Consider the following 11,976-nt stretch of genomic DNA (forward strand, 5'->3'; position numbering starts at 1 on the left):
TGGCCAAAAATAGTTTGTAGCCCTAATAATGGCTACGTAACAAGATTTTATTTTGGTTTTACTTTGGAAAAGGTAACATATAAACGACCAAGAGCATATCGTGTGAAAATTGCAAAACCAACACAATAGCGTCCAGTCAAAGAATAATAAATATTTCAAAATTATGAAATCTGAACGTATAGAAGTCACGCAGACACTCGAACGGACTTTCGGCTGAGTCTACACAGATAGCCTCAGCGCGATGTATTTTTTTTATTATTTGGAGCGGTTATACTTGTCTCAAGAAACAATGGCTTAAAGGGGATGGGACTAAATAAAAATATTTTTAACTTTTAGAGCCAAATACCAGTTCGAGCGTCGGTACAACTCAGTCCTTGAATTTTGAGTCATACGAGTAAACAGTTCGGCTGCTGTCGCTAAATATGTTAATAAGTATTGTCTGATATTACAGCCATAACATCCCACCGCTGACAAGACGAATGAAAGCTGTTACTCGACAGTAGAATACATTAGTATAGATAAATTGAATGCAAGTGCTCCTAACACGTCTAATTCGATGCAAATTGCAACTAAGCAACGACGTTAGAGCAGCCTTAGTTATTTTCCTGTCAGTTTCTGTTTACTAGTTCTTGTACAGGCTTGACATCCTCCACGATATAGTTCACGGTAAAGGTGTCCAGTCATTAGATGCTATGCGATGATGAGCGATTCTAATGTTCCCCACATTACAATCGCATAACGAGTACAAGAGAAATCCAATGAAAAGTCTAACATATCCTTTAAGTGGAGCAGTATGAGGGACTTTTATCCAAACGGGGAATTGTTTAGGCTATGTACTTTATTTTTCACTAATCACGTTAATATTTCTAACCTTTGAAATACAGATTGTTATACATTAGTGAAAAAATCTGTATGTTTCAACCCTAGCAAGTAGATCCGATTAATGACATGGCATGTGTCAATTTAAAATGTAAATAACTTTGTAGGGTTGTCATATAAATTTTAATTATTTTGTTTTACTCTTTAATCCAGCTTTATGAATATACTAACTCGATTATAACACTATCCTCTCAGTCTCTAGAAATGTTCCAACCTGTGTAGGAGCGCTATTCGCCCTGTCATTTACAATTAAGCGAATTAGTGTTCTAGCGCTTTTACTTTCCGGGGCCTAGCTGTGATGACATTCGTTCATTAACGCCAATCGAAAAATAAAATGTATTTTAATGACGAAAAATCACGTGATCCTTTACCATATATTATATTTTAAAATTTATATTAGCGTGTTCTTTAAACTATTGCATTGCACCATCGTCATTTTCTCCCCTGATTTATCACGATCTAGATACGGATATGGATTGGATATATTGGTATCAAAAGTGACGTTTTTGTTTGAAGAAACATCACTTATGACACTGGTATATCCGAATCAAGCCTTAAGTCAATCGATGAAAATGAGTTTTCGACACGCAATGATATTTTGAGACTTCCGGTTCGAGCGCCATCTTGATAGTTTGTGATTATATTAATTGTTTTTGCTCATTAATATTGCTTATTATACAGTAAACTAATGTGGTAGTGTGCAGTGAATAGAGAATTAATCCTGAAATGCGTTTAACCACCATTTTGGAGTCAACGGCCGGCAGTCCTCGTGCTACTTCTAAAGTCCAGCTATCGCTTTTCAAGAGCTAATAAAATCACCGTACACTGTCTTGTACTAACCGTACAATTTAAATCGTATTTAAAGCTCCTACTGTCAACTGCTTCATTGCCGCTTTGTTGTTTACCGTCGTAATTATTATAGTTATCTCAGTAACTTAACTGTAGTTGGTAGCTGCGCGCAACTACGCTCCCTACAGGTGTCCACGGAAGACCAGCGTCAGCGTACTACTTCAGTAGGACCTGGCATTATGCTGAGTGTTCACCTTTTTCAGTATAATTATATACAGTGTACAAGTTAGTTATAAGTCATTTTTTCTCTTTCTTCCTCTATATGTATTGTATAACTGTGTACTTATACTGAAATAAATGATATTCTATTCTATTCTATTCTATTCTAATACCTCGATACTGCTGAAATAGTCCCACTGGACTGAAGCCATAATTTTAACAGAATGAATGAATGAACAATGATATTTGACTATTTTTCCTCTTTATAGGAAAGTCGAGAGATTTTTCTCCCTCTGTGTTAGTTTAGCGTGAAAATCAGGAAGTTTGAAGACGAAATATAGGTATATTTATAAGCTTATAGCTTATCTCTCCATACACTCAGACCTTAAACCCAAGCTATTCGGTGCAAACGTGCCTGGGGCTCGCATAAAATACACATCAGTGGGAACGTTTTGTCACGCCACAGGACGGTCGCGGAAGCGTTCGAATTTGCATTTTGATTAAAGGAGGCGCCTGACAGGCAGCGCAAGACTGACATGTTTAGGAGCCGACCGATGTTCCTTCAGGCGCTGGATGCTGGCTTGAATTCTGTGACAGCTAATACTAATTGGATATTTTTTAGGGTTCCGTACCCGAAGGCTGACAAACGGAACCTTATTTTGAACTTTCTAAAAATATTTATAAAAATATTTTCTTAGTTACATGTTACATGTAAACATTCTTATAAATTGTGATAGAATTTGCGGTAATGTAACAGAACATTTTGATTTTCAACATTTGCATCAATTAGTAGGAGCTTATAGGAAAACGTGTAGCCTGAATAATTGAATGATTGTAAATAAGTTTTCGGTAAAAAAAATATTTTTGATACAAATTTTTATCGCTGACTGTACTTTTTCCACAGGCAACTAACGAATAAGGGCTTTTGTCCTTTTTCGAGACAATTCTAAAAACCCCAAACACAAGTTGCGTTGTTTTATCACAGAGTTCCTATGGCCACCTCCTGTCTCCATCATCAGATCAGCTCGATGCTACCATAAAATTGCATTGTTACCCGATTTACATCTTTTCTTCCTCGCGTTGTCCCGGCATTTTGCCACGGCTTATGGGAGCCTGGGGTCCGCTTGACAACTAATCCCAAGATTTGGCGTAGACACTAGTTTTTACGAAAGTGACTGTCATCTGACCTTCCAACCCAGAGGGTAAACTAGGCCTTATTGGGATTAGTCCGGTTTCCTCACGATGTTTTCCTTCACCGAAATGCGACTGGTAAATATCACATGATATTTAGTATAAAAGTTCCGAAAAACTCATTGGTACGAGCCGGGGTTTGAATCCGCGACCTCCGGATTGCAAGTCGCACGCTCTTACTGCTAGGCCACCAGCGCTTCTGTTACCCGATTTACTTATGTATGCAAATTTTCAGCTTCATCAGAAACTTTAAAGTGGGTCAAATTTAACTTGCAAGATTTGACCCGTACAAAAATTCATACTTATAGTTAAATACATATCTGGTACATTGTTAGTTAAAAAATAAAATAAAAGCTTGTAACAACTGAAATAACCTCCGCCACAATATTGACAATTTTTATCTACTTCAAGTGGACTATTGTTTAGAATAAACTATGAAACAATAACGTTTTTCCTAAAAAACTACTTCAGCCACGTACAGGTGACCTTCGGATAGCAACTGCATCTGCATTACCTTCACCTTTGCGACCTTCACGCGGGCGCCGTATTAGAGTCAGAGGAGAGTTCAACGGAATTCAGGTAAGAAGGCCAACAACACGCATGTAATTTAACAGTTGCAAATATATACCTATACTATCTGGCTATTTATTTTCATCCATTCGGTTCTTGTCTGATTTAATTTTTTGTCTTTTACTTATTTATATAAGAATTCAAGCCTTGGAGACCCTCTACATCTCTAAGGATAATTTAATATCTTTTTTATATTTTATCTCTGACACTTAGAGACTTATACATCTCTAGGGAATTTTAGTATTTTAAGTTTTATTTTTTTATCATAGTTTTTTTTTGTGTAATTTGACATTTAGAGACAGTATACATCTCTAATAAAGTATTATTTCATCGATTCCATATTTGTAATTGTTTTTTGTAATTTTTATTGTTTGTAAAAATGGACATGTAAAAGTGCCCCTGTGGCCTATTTGCTGAATAAATGTTTGATATTTGATATTCATTCGCTCCAAAATTAGTTTCATACAACATTTTCTAACTGTTGAGCTTACGATTTGTTGGAAATTGGAATGACTTTAAATTATGGTTGCCTCTTGGACGATTTACCTAGTCGAAGAACCTAGCAACAATTGATTTCCAATCTGTGCTCGAAACATTTCAGACCGCAGACTGTGAAACTGGTGTTCGCTCCGTTATTGTGTGTTCATTCATTTGTTCTAATTCGTTTCACTGACTCGACTGCCGAAATGCTGGCGACAACGATATAAAGGTGACATCCGGATGGTAACTGCAAATATTAGCGATATGGATCGGATATGTCAGTGTCTAAAGTGTTGTTTCTTCAAACAAAATAGTACATTGTGCAACGAGAGGAGTAAGTGAAATATTCGATACGAGGGCGGTAATTCCGGACAGCCGCAGGCTGGAGGGAATTAAAGACCCGAGTTTGCAATATTAAATGATAAAATGTGGAGGGTACCAACTTGCATGGCCAGTATTTGACGCGTGTGATAATCTCACAGCAGCATATAATCTCATTGTAGAGTGTTCTTGAAATCCTTTCCCACTAAATTAATACTTCACAGGGGAATCTCTGAGAAGAAATATAACAACGATGACCAACCAAATACATTTTCATTTCCAAAAGCAGCTAAAGTAATTGAAAAGGGACAAATTTATCAAATAAGCGCACACGAGGAATGGAACATAATATATCTATACCCCGCAGGGCTATTATGGTCGATTTTATAAATGATATGGCTGTATAAATGATAATATAACTAACATTTTATCCAGTTTTTATTGATTTGACGTCTTTTCCACTTTTGACAGCGATAGATGTTAAATGATTTACTGCATAACATGGTCGGTGGATAATTTGTCATTTGTCTAAATTTCTGACTTAAACTTAGTTGATAAGTGGATAAGTTAAATGATATAAATGACACTTGTCTAGATTTATATCGTTTTATAGCATTTATACCGTTTTGTCTACTTTTGACAGCGATAGACGGTAAATGGCAACGTTTGTTGAATAATTAAATATATAGTCGAGTTTTGACGGCTAGACTTTGATTATTTTATCCTAGTGCTCACTGGGTCACGATAAGTGCTCTTGTGCTATATAAATGGTGCAAAATACAAATTTTTGGAGTTAAATATCAGTAAGTATCTGTGTTTTTCATTATATATACAGTCAAACTCATTTATTTACATATAACATTATCAATACATTTTTCAGGGATGGCAAGATATCATTTCTTCTTGGCAGCTGCTGCTATCGAAGAAAAACAAGACAGAAAACTTCAACGCCGGGCCATAAGGGATGCATGCAACCCGTTTGATAAGCCCGACGAGGAGTTATGGCGCATACATAGGGTGCGGAAAGAATTAGCACTCTATGTGTGCTGAACTTGACGCCGACCTCAAGCCTCAACATGGCGATGGATTGCCGGCACATCTTAAAGTAAAGATATAATGTTGCACTATTCCTCAAATCATTCCCGTTACCTTTACCACCTTGATCATAATCATTATTTCATAATGATATACCTACTTACAAGTCTTTGTTTTAGGTTTTAACATCACTGCACCTATTGGCTGACGGTAGTTACTAACGGGGAACTGGACAAGACCATGGCTTGTCCATTGCTCAGTCTACCGTCAGCCGGTACTTGGATCAATTTGTAATTGTGGTGAATAGAAGGTATGTCCATTTTGGTACAGAATACCACTGACACCGGAGATAAGAAGGTAAAAAAACACGAGTATGGATGTGCAGTGAGACATATGAAGGCAAAAAGACGCAGTCAGTAACAAAATATTTATATTTATTTTCTTACGTAGATTTTTAGGGACCATGCAGTACAAATGAGGCTTGAATGTGGATTTTTGTGGTATTTGTATTTGAAGTGTTTCTACCTAAATATTTCAATGCAGAATCATACCTTATTTTTGTTATTATATGCAACTTCTTTACCACTCTTACATATGTATTTATGTAAGTATTATTCAATGCTACGTGTAGCTAAAGTACCAAATCATGAAAGTGTTGGATTGTTTACAGACTCAAGGACACTTGGATAGTCTTCCCAGAAAATTAGAGGTGTTCAGGAGGCATATGGGGTTGCTAACATTTTAGGCACAGTAGACTGCACCCAAGTAAAAATATTTCCATAACCTTTACCGCATGGCGTACAGTTTCTAAACAGAAAAGGAATTCATTCGCTAAACGTTCAGTTGGTATGTAATAACAGCAAAATCATAATTAGAAATTTTAGAATAAATCGAATGGATGGACAGAATCGATATTTTCTTGTAAACCGTAAGATCGCCAAAGTAATCCCTGACAACACCAATCGGGATTACTTTGAATCGGGATTAGTACGTTTTGTTACAACTCATCAGTTTGCTAAATCGGATACAAATCAGGGACCGGAAAACCCGTTCATTTGGCTTACCCGTTCGAATGGGTAACCCCTTCATATGATAAGCTAATCGTTTGGGTAACCCGTTCAACCGGTTACCCAACAATAATGATTAACCCGTATTATTCAGATTAACCTAATCGTAACAAGTGGTTACCGCTTACAGGAGCTGATTCGGTTTGTGTTTTGCGTGTACTAACCGGTAACCTTTCGGTTTAGGGTAAGCCTTACCCCTCTCCCGCGCCTTTCCTCCACCGCTGCGGCACCGCGGCAGAGATGGGCATTACGTAATTGATTCGATAGTTAATATATTGTAACTACCGACGTAAAAGTACTTTACGTTAATGTTGACTTACTATATAGATGCTTATTTGTATCCGGTTTTAGTAAGATGGCGGCCACACACTTTGTCATAAAAATCATAATTTTTAGGTTTTAGGGAGTTCCGATTTCGAAAATGATGACGATTTTGGAATCCAAGATGGCGGCCATGCAGTAAGTCATAAAAGTCGTCATGTAAATCGGTTTTTAGGTTTATGGGAGTGCAGATTTAGAAAAAGATGACCATTTTGGAGTCCAAGATGGTGACCATGCAATTTGTCATAAAAGTCGTCATGGATGTCGTTTCATACGTTTTAGGGAGTGCAGATTCCGAAAAAGATGACCATTTTGAAGTCCAAGATGGTTACCATGTACAATGTCATAAAAATCGTCATGGATGTCGTTATATAAGTTTTAGGGAGTGCAGATTTTGAAAATCATGACTATTTTGGAATCCAAGATGGCGGCCATGCAATTTGTCATAAAAGTCGTCATGGATGGAGTCCAAGATGGTGACCATGTACTACGTCATAAAAATCGTCATGGATGTCGTTTTATTGGTTTTAGGGAGTGCGGATTTCGAAAATCATGACTATTTTGGAATCCAAGATGGCGGCCATGCAATTTGCCATAAAAGTCGTCATGGATGTCGTTATATAGATAAGCGCTGGTGGCCTAGCGGTAAGAGCGTGCGACTTGCAATCCGGAGGTCGCGGGTTAAAACCCGGCTCGTACCAATGAGTTTTTCGGAACTTAAGTACGAAATATCATTTGATATTTACCAGTCGCTTTTCGGTGAAGGAAAACATCGTGAGGAAACCGGACTAATCCTAACAAGGCCTAGTTTACCCTCTGGGTTGGAAGGTCAGATGGCAGTCGCTTTCGTAAAAATTAGTGCCTACGCCAAATCTTGGGATTAGTTGTCAAGCGGACCCCAGGCTCCCATGAGCCGTGGCAAAATGCCGGGACAACGCGAGGAAGAAAAGAGAGGATGTCGTTATATAGGTTTTAGGGAGTGCAGATTTCGAAAATCATGACTATTTTGGAATCCAAGATGGCGGCCATGCAATTTGTCATAAAAGTCGTCATGGATGGAGTCCAAGATGGTGACCATGTACTATGTCATAAAAATCGTCATGGATGTCGTTTTATAGGTTTTAGGGAGTGCGGATTTCGAAAATCATGACTATTTTGGAATCCAAGATGGCAGCCATGCAATTTTTCATAACAGTCGTCATGGATGTCGTTTTATACGTTTTAGGGAGTGCGGATTTCGAAAATGATGACCAGTTTGGGGTCCAAGATGGCGGCCATGCAATTTGTCATAAAAGTCTTCATGGATGTCGTTTTATAGGTTTTAGGGGGTGCGGATTTCGAAAATCATGACTATATTGGAATCCAAGATGGTGGCCATGCAATTTGTCATAAAAGTCGTCATGGATGTCGTTTCATACGTTTTAGGGAGTGCAGATTCCGAAAAAGATGACCATTTTGAAGTCCAAGATGGTTACCATGTACAATGTCATAAAAATCGTCATGGATGTCGTTATATAAGTTTTAGGGAGTGCAGATTTTGAAAATCATGACTATTTTGGAATCCAAGATGGCGGCCATGCAATTTGTCATAAGTCGTCATGGATGGAGTCCAAGATGGTGACCATGTACTACGTCATAAAAATCGTCATGGATGTCGTTTTATTGGTTTTAGGGAGTGCGGATTTCGAAAATCATGACTATTTTGGAATCCAAGATGGCGGCCATGCAATTTGCCATAAAAGTCGTCATGGATGTCGTTTTATACGTTTTAGGGAGTGCGGATTTCGAAAATGATGACCATTTCGAAGTCCAAGATGGCGGCCATGCAATTTGTCATAAAAGTCGTCATAAATATTGTTTAATATGTTTTAGGGAGTGCGGTTTTCGAAAATGATGACCATTTTGAAATCAAAGGTGGCGGCCACACATTTTGTCATAAAAGTCATCATGGAAGTCATTTTTTAGGTTTTAGGGAGTGCGGATTTCGAAAATCATGACTATTTTGGAATCCAAGATGGCGGGCTTGTTTTTTGTCATAATAGTCGTCATGGATATCGTTTTATAGGTTTTAGGGAGTGCGGGTTTTAAAAATAATGACTATTTTGGAATTCCAAGATGACGGCCACGTACTATTTAATAAAAGTCATCATGTATGTCGTTTTATAGGTTTTAGAGAGTGCGGATTTTGAAAAAGATGATCATTTTGGAATTCATGATGCCGACCATGAAATATGTCAGAAAAATAGTCATGGATGTCGTTGTATAGGTTTTACGGAGTACGGATTTCGAAAATCATGACTATTTTGGAATCCAAGATGGCGACCATGCAATTTGTCATAAAAGTCGTCATGGATGTCGTTTTATAGGTTTTAGGGAGTGTGGATTTCGAAAGTCATGACTATTTTGGAATCCAAGATGGCGGCCATGCAACTTGTCATAAAAGTTGTCATGTATGTCGTTTTATAGGTTTTAGGGAATGTGGTTTTCAAAAATGATGAACCTCAACCATGTGTATCGTAAAGAACTCGTCATGACATTTAAAAGGAGCTTAAACTCGATAGCATTATGGGAAGTCATCGATGAGTTCCATTGACAACTTCCGATTTCACTATCAGACCTTCGTCACCATGTGTATCGTAAAGAACTCTTCAAGACATTTTAAATGAGCCCAAACTCAATAGCATTACTAGTAGTTATCGATGAGTTCCATCAACACCTTCCGATTCCACCATAAGACCCTCGCCACCATGTGTATCGTAGAGAACTCATGAAGACCTTTAAAATGAGCCCGAACTCGATAGCATTACTTGTAGTTATCGATAAGTTCCATCAACACCTTCCGATTCCACCATCAGACCCTCGCCACCATGTGTATCGTAAAGAACTCGTCAAGACCTTTAAAATGAGCCCAAACTCGATAGCATTACTAGTAGTTATCGATGAGTTCCACTGACACCTTCCGATTCCACCATCAGACCCTCGCCACCATGTGTATCGTAAAGAACTCGTCAAGATATTTAAAATGAGCCCAAACTCGATAGCATTACTAGTAGTTATCGATGAGTTCCATCTACACCTTCCGATTCCACCATCAGACCCTCTCCCCCATGTGTATCGTAAAGAACTCGTCAAGACCTTTAAAATGAGCCCTAACTCGATAGCATTATTAGTAGTTATCGATGAGTTCCATCGACACCTTCCGATTCCACCATCAGACCCTCTCCACCATGTGTATCGTAAAGAACTCGTCAAGACCTTTAAAATGAGCCCGAACTCGATAAAATTATTAGAAGCCATTGATGAGTTCCAATGACACAGGAGATGTGCACAGACAGCTAACGATAAAGAAAGTGACTATAATAGGAGTAATAGGTACTAAACAAAAATATACCAAAATCAATGCAACGCCTTACCATATTAGGTAATTTGCCTTAAACTTTAGCATGTGTTTTGAAATCTACGTTGTGCGCTACTTGACTTAACGTACACTTTTGTTTGAATTAGCAATATTAGGTCGGCAAATTACAAAGCCTTTGACAAATACCGACTGCCGCCGCGCCGCGCCGCGCACTCGCACGTGCACGTAGGGAATGGAACCGCCGTGTTTCGCGTCGGGCGCTACGTTAATAGACCATATGCAGTTCACGTAAAAGTTAAAACAGCTTGTTCGTATTTAATCAGCGCTTGAAGCGGTAACCCTTTCCCGGGTTTTTAATATTGGTAAGCGCTAACCTGAATTAATTCAAATAAAAGGATTAGTTTCTTAACCGGTAAGCCAATCAAAAGCTTACCGAAATGAAGCGGTTTTTAGAACACAGCTTTACAATAACCCGGGTTTTTGAACGGGTTAGGGTAAGCGGGTCCGGTCCCTGATACAAATAGGTAGTCAAATACTATTTTGTAATTTCTAAAATATTAAGAGATTACATATACATATAACCGTTTTTATAATGTCAAACATTTCACAAATATTTAAGTATAAATATTTGTGAAATGTTTGACGTTTTTCGCGATTAGGTACATAGATACCCAGAGTCGTTCCATGCAAGTCACCTGTTAGTTTTACGTGATGTATCTGCAAAATTGCATGGACATTGGACACTTTATGAATAAATTAAATTTAGGTTTACCTACCATGTTTAGGGCTCCACTCCTCAAATTTTCTCTGCGGTGACCGAACACATACCCATGTACATGGATTTTTTTAAATGGGAGACTGGGGGCAGCTGCCTACCACATCCATTGAAAAAGTATTGTACCTACGTTGGTTGCTCTTAAAGACTAAGAATTGTTATTAGAGAAAAGTGGTTTACAAATACCTTAACTAGGATTCCTTGTGTTTCAGGCAGAAATGGACAATATGAATATTTTTTTAACTGTTCACTTAATTATAAAATCTTAACGTCATAATGTGTTGAGAAAATAACTTGTGAGACTTCTAATTGTTTTTGCTGCAATTACCTTATATCTTGCGATTAGCTTAATCAAAGTAGTTTTAATGCAACAATATGATATTGTGATCAGAAATTTTAATATAAACTGACGATAAGGCACCGACTTCAAACATATTAGTTGGTAATGCATATACTTAAAAAAGTATAATATTTTATTTTATCCTTTTTGAAGTCGGTTTACTTTTTTTATAAAAAGTTTTTTTGATTATTTTACTTTATAGGTATAATAGGTTTTTCTTTTTCCCAGAAATCTTCCAATAAAAGGCGAACCTGAAGCGGAAATGGAAGGGGGCGCTGCTCGAGGGATGCATTACATGCAGAGAAGCGTGCCCTATTAATAAATAAATATTTCGCCTAGTATTATTTTATTTTGTTATGTTCATTAACACTACCTTCCTGAAAACATTCTGAGGAAACCGGACTAGCCCCAAGAGGTCATCCATTAATTAGATCACACGTTAAGGAGGAGAGAGGGGGTCAAGAAAATATGACATGTTGTGACTAGAGGGAGGGGAAGTCATAAACTTTGTGACGTCATAAGTCATTCATTTACGAAATATAAGGTATACATAATCCTATGTATGCAGTTCATAGTTAACTGAGCCAAGCTAACAATAAGCACGGTATGGGATCGAATTTAAACGGTTGTG

The 11,976-nt window shown here is 37.7% G+C and overlaps 1 long non-coding RNA gene across 1 annotated transcript; it reads left to right on the top strand.

The window, feature by feature from the left end:
* The first annotated feature begins 4,818 nt into the window (after positions 1-4,818).
* LOC133523034 (uncharacterized) lies at positions 4,819-11,694 on the top strand. The gene is made up of 4 exons (XR_009800180.1): positions 4,819-5,554; positions 5,664-5,794; positions 6,155-6,330; positions 11,574-11,694. It is a non-coding gene; the product is annotated as an uncharacterized LOC133523034 (long non-coding RNA).
* The last annotated feature ends 282 nt before the right edge of the window (positions 11,695-11,976 follow it).

Source organism: Cydia pomonella, chromosome 11 (genome assembly GCF_033807575.1).
Source record: "Cydia pomonella isolate Wapato2018A chromosome 11, ilCydPomo1, whole genome shotgun sequence".
In the NCBI taxonomy this organism is placed as follows: domain Eukaryota; kingdom Metazoa; phylum Arthropoda; class Insecta; order Lepidoptera; family Tortricidae; genus Cydia; species Cydia pomonella.